General features: G+C 41.6%; 1 protein-coding gene across 1 annotated transcript in view; it reads left to right on the forward strand.

Annotated features, from left to right (window-relative positions):
• The window catches only part of LOC123993628 (monocarboxylate transporter 8-like), a 30,683-nt gene that overhangs the window by 1,441 nt on the left and 16,250 nt on the right, over positions 1-12,992 (forward strand). The gene's annotated exons all lie outside the window — the stretch shown is intronic.

Here is a 12,992-nt window from a genome sequence, read left to right on the forward strand (position 1 = left end):
GACATACTGCCAAATTCTCTGAAATTACTTTGGAGGTGGCTTATGGTAGAGAAATGAACATTAAATTATCTGGCAACAGCTCTGGTGGACATTCCTGCCATCAGCATGCCCATTGCATGCTCCCTCAAAATTTGAGACATCTGTGGCACTGTATTGTGTGACAACTGCACATTTTAGAGTGCCGTTTTATTGTCCCCAGCACAGCACAGCTTCTTGATATGCCACACCTGTCAGCTGGATGAATTATTTTAGCGAAGGAGAAATGCTCACTAACAGGGATGTAAACAAATTTGTGCTCAATTTGAGATACATTTTGTGCATATGGAACATTTCTTGGATCTTTTATTTCAGCTCATGGAACATGGGGCCAACACTGTACATGTTGTGTTTATATTTTTGTTCAGTATAGAAGAATGCCCAGCATTGTCTCAAGAAGATATTAAAGTTAAACATGAATGACATTTTTGATTATTGATCAAATCCGTCTTTGCTCTTCAGATGTGTCAGAGAATTTAGGCTACTACTTCAGTCTCAGCATCACGTGTCTGAAGACTCTTCAGCCTACTTCAGTCTACTTCAGCCTACTTCAGCCTACTTCAGTCTACTTCAGCCTACTTCAGTCTACTTCAGCCTACTTCAAGTTAATGTATAGACTATACCCAGGCCATATAGCACCAGAGTTGCCTTACATTAACTTTCTGGTCACGGCTCTAATTCATTCCTACTGCTGGATAACATGCGTCCTTATGTTCTCCGCTCATGTTGTTAATTTATTTTCCATGTGACAAAGGCACTAGTGTGTGCCACTATATTGTGGCCTCAATCTTCACCCCCAATCTGTTTAGGATTACTATCAGGCTTTTCTTTTATAACACACACACACACACCGCTCTTTAGCCTCACTACATCAAGGCCGTCACAAAGCGTGTCAGAGTAGGAGTGCTGATCTAGGATCAGGTCCCATCCTGTTCATGTGATCTAATTCATTATGATATTTAAGGGAAAACTGAGGCTGTTAGTGTATACAGGCCCTGATGTAGGCCATTTACGTGCGGTTAGTTTGCACTACTATAAATGTTTCACAGTGGGTGAGGGATGAGGGACAGGCATTGTGGTATAGGTGAGGCTATAGTCTGTCCACGGCTCAGTTATCATTGAGCTGCAGCTCAGTTAGTGTTTCAATGTTTAACAGCTTAGGTGCCACCACAGACACGCATCGTGAGACCTTGAGTTTGAAGGTCAACTGATTATGATTTTTCAACGCCGATACCGATTATTGGGGGACCAAAAAAGCCGATACCGATTAATCGGCCGATTTTATAAAATAAAAAATAATTGTAATTTTATTTGTAATAATGACAATTACAACAATACTGAATGAAACTTATTTTAACTTAATATAGTACATCAATAAAATAAATTTAGCCTCAAATAAATAGTGAAACATGTTCAATTTGGTTTAAATAATGTTAAAACAAAGTGTTGGAGAAGAAAGTAAAAGTGCAATTTGTGCCATGTAAGAAAGCTAACGTTTAAGTTGCTTGCTCAGAACATGAGAACATAGGAAAGCTGGTGGTTCATTTTAACGTGAGTCTTCAATATTCCCAGGTAAGAAGTTTTAGGTTGTAGTTATTATAGGAATTATAGGACTATTTCCCTCTATACCATTTGTATTTCATTAACCTTTGACTATTGGATGTTCTTATAGGCACTTTACTATTGCCAGTGTAACAGTATAACTTCCGTCCCTCTCCTCGCTCCTCCATGGGCTCGAACCAGGAACACAATGACACCCTCGAAGCAGCGTTACTCATGCAGAGCAAGAAAATCAACCACTCCAAGGCTCAGAGCGAGTGACGTTTGAAACGCTATTAGCGCGCGCTAACTAGCTAGCCATTTCACTTCGGTTACACCAGCCTAATCTCGGGAGTTGATAGGCTTGAAGTCATAAACAGTGCAATGCTTGATGCACAACGTAGAGCTGCTGGCAAAACGCACGAAAGTGCTGTTTGAATGAATGTTTATGCGCCTGCTTCTGCCTACCACCGCTCAGTTAGATACGTGTATGCAACACAGGACACGCTAGATAATATCTAGTAATATCATCAACCATGTGTAGTTAACTAGTGATTATGATTGATTGTTTTTATAAGATAAGTAAGTCGCTCTGGATAAGAGCGTCTGCTAAATGACTTAAATGTAAATGTAAATAAGTTTAATGCTAGCTAGCAACTTACCTTGGCTTACTGCATTCGCGTAACAGGCAGTCTCCTTGTGGAGTGCAACGAGAGAGAGGCAGGTCGTTCTAACGTTGGACCAGTTAACTGTAAATTTGCAAGATTGGTTCCCCCGAGCTGACAAGGTGAAAATCTGTCGTTCTGCCCTGAACGAGGCAGTTAACCCACCGTTCCTAGGCCGTCATTGAAAATAAGAATGTGTTCTTAACTGACTTGCCTAGTTAAATAATGATTAAATAAAGGTGTAGTAAAAAAAAAATTGGGCCAAATCGGTGCCCAAAAATACAGATTTCTGATTGTTATGAAAACTTGAAATTGGCCCTAATTAATAGGCAATTCTGATTAATCGGTCGACCTCTACTTGAGTTGTCTCAACCACTTATATTGTTATGATTTAATGTTTGTGGCTTTAGGGTGAAACATGTTTATGGCTTTAGGGTGAACCATGTTTATGGCTTTAGGGTGGAACATGTTTGTGGCTTTAGGGTGGAACATGTTTATGGCTTTAGGGTGGAACATGTTTGTGGCTTTAGGGTGGAACATGTTTGTGGCTTTAGGGTGGAACATGTTTGTGGCTTTAGGGTGAACCATGTTTATGGCTTTAGGGTGGAACATGTTTGTGGCTTTAGGGTGGAACATGTTTGTGGCTTTAGGGTGGAACATGTTTGTGGCTTTAGGGTGGAACATGTTTGTGGCTTTAGGGTGGAACATGTTTATGGCTTTAGGGTGGAACATGTTTGTGGCTTTAGGGTGAAACATGTTTATGGCTTTAGGGTGAACCATGTTTATGGCTTTAGGGTGGAACATGTTTGTGGCTTTAGGGTGGAACATGTTTGTGGCTTTAGGGTGGAACATGTTTATGGCTTTAGGGTGGAACATGTTTGTGGCTTTAGGGTGGAACATGTTTATGGCTTTAGGGTGGAACATGTTTGTGGCTTTAGGGTGGAACATGTTTGTGGCTTTAGGGTGGAACATGTTTGTGGCTTTAGGGTGGAACATGTTTGTGGCTTTAGGGTGGAACATGTTTGTGGCTTTAGGGTGGAACATGTTTATGGCTTTAGGGTGGAACATGTTTGTGGCTTTAGGGTGGAACATGTTTGTGGCTTTAGGGTGGAACATGTTTGTGGCTTTAGGGTGGAGCATGTTTGTGGCTAAAAATAAATCCAATTGTCTTTTCTCTAATGCTCTCTCAATTCTCAGAAAGGGTCTGACGATGGCCTAGGTTCATTTTTAGGACGAGATATGTTTACCTCTGTATACATTCTTGCTATGGAAGTGTACACGTTCTCTGGTTTTCAACTGAAACTTTTAGGCCATCATCCAGGGGAGAGGTCTTTCCTCCCTCCCAAAACAACGACCACAGTTTAATTGGATGACGAGTGTCAAGACATCTCCCTCTCTTATTTTCCCTTCGTTAAGACTTTTTAAATGTTTGGGTCCAGTCAGTAACCTGATTTCTAATCTTGAAAAAGGCGTCCACTGTTCTCATATCAAAAGGAATTAGACTAGTGAGCTGTAGTCAGATCCCCCAGCTCCACTAGCTCGCCCTGGGAAAGAGTACGGTGCAGAAAGGGGCTTCTGAGGGGAGGACGGCTCATAATAATGTCTGGAACGGAGCACATGGAATGGCATCAAACACAAAGAAACCGTGTGTTTGATGTTGTTGATACCATTCCACCTATTCTACTCCAGCCATTAACACATGCCCGTCCTCCCCAATTAAGGTGCCACCAACCTCCTGTGGGGCTTATTGACTGCCTGGCACAGAATCACATCTCTCAGCTGAGCCCACCCTGAGTGCAGTGCCCAGGCCAGTACCCACTCCAAATACTTCTCTAGAGTGAGACATGAAGGAGAATTTACATTGATGTGAACTCTGTGAAATCCGTGCCCATTGCCCTGTTAGATCCCAGGCCCAGTTAAAAAAAATATCTACACTAAGACACACTAGTTCTGCTCATAAGAGCTATGAGGAGGGAAATGAGGTACCAATCACTTCCCAGGGGTGCTTGTTTTGATCAATGAGTCCGGATCTCTACAAAACAGGCGTCATGTTTAGATTATTACTATGTAATTAGACAGGTACAAATAATGGCCTGAGATTATCTGGGGGTATCAACAACAGGTTAAGTGTGTAGAAGGATCCACATGTCATGATGGAAGAAATCCTTTCAACAAAACAATAGTTTCATGATCTGAACCAGATGGGTGAGAGGGGAATCAACAAAGGAGTGCCTGAGGCGGCGAGTTATGGAGGTACCACGGTGAAGCGAAGGGAGTGAGGGAGGGACATGTAAGAAAAGAGAACGAGGGGTGGAAGGAGTGAGGGAACATTCAGTTCCTTGAAGTTAACACCGGTTGCGTCCCAAATGCAGGTTGGCATTTATTGTCATGAATCTTGCCCTGGAGGCAGCTCTGAAGAGTGTTCACTAGTTGGCACAGCCACAAAGTCATAAAATCTGATTTTAAACCAAACCCTACCCACATAGCTAATCCTAACCTCAAATTAAGACCAAAAAGCACATTTTTTGTTTAATTTTTACCATATATCACATTTTGAATTTGCAGCTGGACCATCTAGCAGAAATGGCTCATTTCTGTTTCCAGGGCAAGATTAATGCCAATTTATATCAATATGCATCCCAAATGGCACCATATTACCTTTGTGATACACTACTTTAGACCAGGACTAATAGGGCTCAAGTCAAATGTAGGGCACTGAATAGGGAATAGTGTTTCATTTGGGACGTACCCACTGTAAATCTGAGAGCGTTGTCTTGGTGAATGCAGAAGGGTGTAAACTTTGCTTTCACTTATCAAATCGTAAACTGACCAGTGATTAATTACCTGAAAGGGAGAAGGAAGGGTTAGGAGAGAAGGAAGGAAAGGGGAGTGAGGGGAGGAAAGAGATTGAGAGGGTGATGGACATACAGTATGGGGTATGTGATCCCAGGTCAGGGAGTTGTTAAAAGAGATACAGACTTGTGACTCACAAGGCTTAGAATGGCTATGGGTTCCAGTAGAGAGTCAGGGATTTATTGAGGGGTTGTGTGTCCTGTTATTGTAGCTTTCTGGATTCTATAAGAACTGTTATGGCCATGCTCATAAGGGTTGTTTACTGTTAGCAAGCATGTCTTTATTCAACCACCGGAAATGCATTTTATGTTGGCTGTATTTGGGGAGTTGATGCCCTCGAGATGTCCTACGGCCTGAAACATGAATAGAGAGCAAACATGACAGTCTGGCGCCATTCATTTACAGAAAAACAAACAAGAATCCTCTTACTCCATCTGTCCGGACCTGCTGGCTCAGCGCATTTTACTACATTTTATTTGCCATGAAAAAGAAATAGCTCACCTGATTTACAGACGGAGGGAAACGTTTAAAATGCCTCAGATATCTTGCGCATGTTGACCAAGATTTAAAAACTTAATGCTTAAAATATCGACACTAGTTTGTACATAATATTCCTGCGTACAGTACACTACAGCAGTGGTTCCCAACCAGGGGTACTAGGACCTTGGCCTACCCACAGGGGGTACTTGAAAAGACTCCTGAGTCCATAGGGTTAGTGGTAAAATGCACGTGAGGGGGTACTTCAGGGGTACTCGGGGAGCTTCAGGGGTACTTCAGGGGTACTCGGGGAGCTTCAGGGGTACTCAGGGTACTTCAGGGGTACTTCAGGGGTACTCAGGGAGCTTCAGGGGTACTCAGGGTACTTCAGGGGTACTCAGGGAGCTTCAGGGGTACTTCAGGGGTACTCAGGGAGCTTCAGGGGTACTCAGGGAGCTTCAGGGGTACTCAGGGAGCTTCAGGGGTACTCAGGGAGCTTCAGGGGTACTTCAGGGGTACTTCAGGGGTACTCAGGGGTACTTCAGGGGTACTCAGGGAGCTTCAGGGGTACTTCAGGGGTACTCAGGGAGCTTCAGGGGTACTTCAGGGGTACTCAAGGAGCTTCAGGGAGCAACATTCAGTTGATGGTTCAGTAACCAAAAAAGGTTGTGAACCACTGCACTACAGTACAATATTATGGTCAGTTAAATAGGAATAGAATACAGTTGTATCCAGTAGTGGAACTATCCCTAAAATTGGCAGTTGGTCCATCATTTCAAAACTATATCTATTCAACGGCCATCTGAATGCGGTCTCTCTCTAATCCTTCTAGGCCGTAGAAATATTCCACTCGAGGCCCCTTTTGAACCCGTTTGAAGGTTCTGTTTATGAGTTTTTGTTCATTGGGATCTGAAAAACATGTTCCACTTAAAGGAAATTCGATTTCAGATTTAATCTCCATTTTTCATGTATAGTTATCATTTGTTTCCATTATTGAACAAGATACTGTTATTACAGTACTGTTCGATAGACTAGCAGGACGCTAGGGGGTTTATAGCTATACATCAAGCTGCCTCATGCTAGCAAAATAAAAATAAAAATAACAGGCCTTGAGGCCCATTCTGGCTCGGTCAAGACTACTCACTTTGTAAGACAATACATTATCATTACCATGCCTGATCATTTACCCATGAGTAATTAGCATGTTCCAATACATTACCCTCTCTGTAGTCTCTCTAGACTAGAGCAGCGACCAGCTACATTATAAATCCTAACAACTTGCAGCTTAAGGAATAATGTAGTGTGTTTGGCTGTGGAATAGAATAGATCTCAATCGGATCAGGGCCCTTTGTCCAGTCCACTCCCTCCACTTCCTACACATTTTAGACCCAATCAAATACTTGTTGTGTCTGTGCTTTAGGCCTCTTAATTGTGCACAGAAGCTGCAAGGTAGTTTCACTCCTCATAGTGTATTTAGGCCCATTGAACAACGTGTTTCTGTGTTCACTATACTGTAACTGTCCTTATACTCCAGGCCGAGGACTGATTTTTTTTGTGTTGAAGCTAAGCTAAAATAACAGATTAGACCCATTGAGCAATTTGTTTAAAAAGCACACTTCAGTGTGCAGCTGTGCATATAGCCTACTCATGCACACAGAAAATAGTGTATACCCAGCAAACCAAAATTGTTTCTGTGAGCATTCCCAGAACATTCATTAGGTTGTCCAAAAAGTTATAAAACACAAAAGTGTCCAGTTGTGCTGAAGATTATACCATTTTTGTATAATTATTTTGTATAAATGTTTTGTATAAATGTGTCTGATGTTGCAAGAATATTCCCAGAAAACATTCTGTTATTACATTACCTGGAAATCTAATAAGAACCTTAGGAGAATATTCTGTGGTGGTTGTGCACAACATTTGAGTAAATGTTAGGAGAACATTTCAATGATATTTAATAAAAAAACAAAAATGTTTTTGGGATGTAATCCAGGGGTTAGAACCGGTTCAGGGAACAGAACTGGTTCCAGAAACAGAACTGAAAACTGGAAAATAACGTCAATTTTCAAGGAACAGAATTGGAACCGGGACCGAAAGTGATCCATACTGTTCCAAAACAGAACCATTATTTTAAAAGCATGGCAACAGGTTAATAACACAATTTTATATTCCAGGCATATTTTTCTAGTCCCACAAAATAACACAACAAAGCACCTATGCAAAGCCCTCACTCCGTCATTCAGAAACGTATTCCAGTTTCTGCCTGCAAGCTGAAAATCTTTGCCTGTGTGTTTAGGCTCCTCCCCATTCCGAAGATACAGTAGGCTACTGTACTGACGTTACAAGCTTGATTCAGAAAATGGGGGGAGAGATTTTTAATTAGCTAGAGAAGAATGGATAAACTTTTCAATGCTAGTTAAGGGTACTATAGGCCTAGTGATCACGTTTCACGTTGGATTTATTAACTACAAAAAGGTTTGACATATTTTTAACTATCTGCCTGCTCTATCCACACTGATTGGTGAAGTCATTTATTGAGCTTAATGTCAAAAATAAAAATAAAAATAACTTGATTTCAAAGGTTAAAAAAGGAACAGAAGTTAACAACAATATAAACATGTTTTTTTGTTTCCAACGGGCTCAAACCTTTCTTTAGCTGGTCAGAACAGTGGAATGGAATGTAAAAAATAGGGGTTCTGTTAAGAACAAACTATTGGAAAATACACTACATGACCAAAAGTATGTGGACATTTGCTCATTGAACATCTCATTCCAAAATCATGGGCATTAATATGGAGTTGGTCCCGCTTTTGCTGCTATAACAGCCTCCACTCTTCTGGGATGGCTTTCCACCAGATGTTGGTTCATTGCTGCTGGGACCTCACTTTGTGCATGTGGGCATTGTCATGCTGGAACAGGAATGGGCCTTCCCCAAACTGTTGCCACAGTTGGAAGCACAGAATTGTCTAGAATGACAATGTTTTTGCTTTAGAGTTAAGATTTCCCTTCATTGGAACTAAGGGACCGAGCTCGAACCATGAGAAACAGCAACAGACCATTATTCCTCCTCCACAAAACCTTACAGTTGGCACTATGCATTGGGGCAGGTAGCATTCTCCTGGCATCTGCCAAATCCAGATTTAGTCTGTCGGACTGGCAGATGGTGAAGTGTGATTCACCACTCCAGAGAACGCTTTACCACTGAGTCCAATGGTGGCAAGCTTTACACCACTCCAGCCGATGCTTGGCCTTGCGCATGGTGATCTTAGGCTTGTGTGTGGCTGCTTGGCCATGGAAACCCATTTCATAAAGCTCCCGACAAACATTTCTTGTGCTGTTTTTGCTTCCAGAGGCAGTTTGGATCTCGGTAGTGAGTGTTGCAACCGAGGACAGATTTTTACATGCTATGCGCTTCAGCACTCGGCGGTCCTGTTCTGTGAGCTTGTGTGGCCTACCACTTTGCGGCTGAGCTGTTGTTGCTCATAGCCGTTTCTACTTCACAATAAAAGCACATACAGTTGACCTGGTCAGCTCTAGTGGGGCAGAAATTTGATGAACTGACTTGTTGGAAAGGTGGCATCCTATGATGGTGCCACGCTGAAAGCCACGGAACACTTCAGTAAGGCCATTCTACTGACAATGTTTGTCTATGGAGATTGCGTGGCTGTGTGCTTGATTTTATACACCTGTCAGCAACGGGTGTGGCTGAAAGCCGAATCCACTAAATTGAAGGGGTGTCCACATGCTTTTGATGATGTAGTGTAATTTTGGTTCCAACTCTTGATGTTATCATCCTAATGTTGGATAAAACCCTAACTATAAATTATTGGGAATGTTAGCTAATGTCCTGGGAATGTTCCCGGTTTGCTGGGACCAGTTAATGCCTTGAGCAGAAGCTGCAAGGTAGCTTACGTCCTCACATTGCATTAAGGCCAATTGAACAACACATTGAACAACCTGTTTACACTATACTGCAACTGTGCTAAGCCTAGTAGGACTGCATTTTCAGGGGAGGGGGAGAGAACAGTGTTGCACGAAGGATAAGAAGAAAGTGGACTCTTTGTTTTTCAGTTTAGCCGAGCAGCAACACTCTGATCATTTAAATTCAACAATTGCGAATGGTATTATTTACATCACAGTTGTAATAATGAATATGATATCATGAGATGTTCATTATTTAGTCGTTAGTTACAGGATTCTAATACAATAACAATGTTTTGCTGTTTGCTGCTCCACTTCCTTTCATCATTGTTTTCTCTTGTCTTTTGTGAGTTTGTTCAGATACCCATGATGCATACCAAGAGTAGGGCACTAAATGGGGAATACAGTGTCATTTGGAGCACATGCGCTGTGATTCTCTTAATGAGGCCTCGTAAACAATGTTGTCATCACTGACTTATCTCACACAATTAGTGTCTTCCGTGGGGTCACTGTCTCTTTAAATAGCTAACAGCCTCCCCCCTGGCATCTGAGGAACAATCATGCAGTCAGGGGCCTGAGAGGAGGGAAGAGAGAGAGAAGGAGAGAAAGAGAGCCTGTCACTATGCGTCTGTCACTGCTACTGGATCATGCAACTAGAAAGTGTTTCTCTCTCCTCTGTGTGTTTCTCTCTCCCTCTGTGTGTTTCTCTCTCCTCTGTGTGTTTCTCTCTCCCTCTGTGTGTTTCTCTCTCCCTCTGTGTGTTTCTCTCTCCCTCTGTGTGTTTCTCTCTCCCTCTGTGTGTTTCTCTCTCCCTCTGTGTGTTTCTCTCTCCCTCTGTGTGTTTCTCTCTCCCTCTGTGTGTTTCTCTCTCCCTCTGTGTGTTTCCCTCTCCCTCTGTGTGTTTCCCTCTCCCTCTGTGTGTTTCTCTCTCCCTCTGTGTGTTTCTCTCTCCCTCTGTGTGTTTCTCTCTCCCTCTGTGTGTTTCCCTCTCTCTCTGTGTGTTTCCCTCTCCCTCTGTGTGTTTCTCTCTCCCTCTGTGTGTTTCTCTCTCCCTCTGTGTGTTTCTCTCTCCCTCTGTGTGTTTCTCTCTCCCTCTGTGTGTTTCCTCTCCCCCTCTCTCCCTCTCTTTCGTTCTTGTTTTGAAACGTTCATACCTAATTCTTTATGAGTGCACTCTGGCTGTTTTATTATTAAGACCCTGAGCTGCTGTGAGAGAGGGAGAGAAGTGGGGGATGAGGGGAGAGAGGTGGAGGGAGGGGGTGATGAGATGGAGGGGTGGAAGGTGGGCGAGTGAAGATGTTGAGAAGATTATAGGGCTCAGGGGCTGGATGGAATGAAGGGCTGTGGAGTTGGTCAAGCAACAAGGGTTTCTACTATATGCTTTCTGTGCCTGACTCTGAAATGGCACCCTATTCCCTTGGCACCCTATTCCCAGGGCCTTGGTCAAAAGTAGTACACTATATAGTGATTAGGGTGCATCTTCAGATGCAGTCTGTCTTTATTCCTCCACTGGTCCGTTCTGCATGGTTGGCTTCCTTTTGGCTGATGTGAGTTACAGTTAGCCCTTTGTCTTAAAACAAACACTAACTAACTGGAAGTCTTATTGTAAAACAGCATGTTGTATGGAAAACATGTTGGATGAATAACAGTCTCTTTCTTCTCATGTTCTATCATCAGTAACCCCAGAGAGGTCTAAACCTTATATTTTTATCAACTGTACATTCTCCAAGTCTCCTACATTGTAAAAAGTTAACTGATCTATATTTTACTTTAACCTGGGTCGCGGTCTAGTGTCACCTGTCATATTGACAAATATCCAGCTGTCATGTTTGCTTACTGCTTTGGCTGGGGAAGAAGAAACATTGAATGGCTGCAAAGGGCAATATGTAGTCTGCTCAGATTTCACATCATCTCTGACTGTCCGTTCTAATGTGTAACCAGTGGGCATGTTCAGTGACCCAGGACACGTCCCAAATAGCACCCTATGCCTTATATGGTGGACTACTTCTGACCAGAGTCCAATGGGCCCTGGTTAAAAGTAGTGTACTATATAGGGAATAGGGTGCCTTTTGGGATGCAGTCCCTTTCTGTTGGACCCTGAACAGACTGGAGATATTAAATCTACCTTTGGCCCTTAAGACCCAGGGATGGTTTGCCCTGGAGGGTAAAGCATGTCTCTGCACAGTAGTTTGACCACATTAACCCCACTGGGCACAGTAGCACCGTATGTTATTATCATTGACCAATTGTTCTTTTCTAAGTGAAATAAGGAGGGTGGTGTACAACATGTTTGTATTCAGGTCAGGTTAACCCTACTGGGTACAGTAGTACAGCATGGACCTGGATCTCTATCCATGGCTGAGTTTGCTGTCTTAGCTAATAATAATAATGGATTTGATTTTATGTAGTGCTTTTCATTACAAACAGAATCTCAAAGTTGCTTTAAAAAACATGGTTATTATTAGAGCTGGGATGATAAACCGAAAATAATCGACACCGATCACTTATTGCAGGCATTTTGCTGATATTGTTCATTAAGATAAGTAGCCTATACAAGAGAAATATCTAGTTTCAATTGAAATAAGTTTGCTAATATGGGGGATTGTCAGTAACCAATTGTCATACTTGAGTAAAAGTAAAGATACGGTAATAAAAAATGAGTCACCCAGTAAAATACTACTTGAGTAAAAGTCAAAAGGTATTTCATTTGAAATGTACTCAAGTATCAAAAGTAAATGTAATTGCTCAAATATACTTAGGTATCAAAAGAAAGTATAAATCATTTAAAAAATCCTTATAATATAAAGCAAACCAGACGGCACCATTTTCTTGTTTATTTATTTACTGATAGCCAAGGGCACACACCAACACTCAGATATGATTTACAAATGAAGCATGTTATTTTCTTAAGGAATGTAGTGGAAGTAAAAGTTGGACAAAATATAAATAGTAAAGTAAACTACAGATACACAAAAAACTACTTAAGTAATATTTTAAAAGTAATTTGACAAAATGACTTTACACCACTGGTGATTTTTAATAGGACAATTGATGGCCACAACAATTTAATATAATTGTATTAAACAGGTTACATAAGGTGGGTACAGCATGCTATTTTATTATTATCCCAGATCAGTGGTTATTAAACAGGTTACATAAGGTGGGTACAGCATGTTATTTTATTATTATCCCAGATCAGTGGTTATTAAACAGGTTACAGAAGGTGGGTACAGCATGTTATTTTATTATTATCCCAGATCAGTGGTTATTAAAAAGGTTACAGAAGGTGGGTACAGCATGTTATTTTATATTATCCCAGAACAGTGGTTATTAAACAGGTTACAGAAGGTGGGTACAGCATGTTATTTTATATTATCCCAGATCAGTGGTTATTAAACAGGTTACATAAGGTGGGTACAGCATGTTATTTTATATTATCCCAGATCAGTGGTTATTAAACAGGTTACATAAGGTGGGTACAGCATGTTATTTTATATGATC

Source organism: Oncorhynchus gorbuscha, linkage group LG13 (assembly GCF_021184085.1).
Source record: "Oncorhynchus gorbuscha isolate QuinsamMale2020 ecotype Even-year linkage group LG13, OgorEven_v1.0, whole genome shotgun sequence".
NCBI classification, from domain to species: Eukaryota; Metazoa; Chordata; class Actinopteri; order Salmoniformes; family Salmonidae; genus Oncorhynchus; species Oncorhynchus gorbuscha.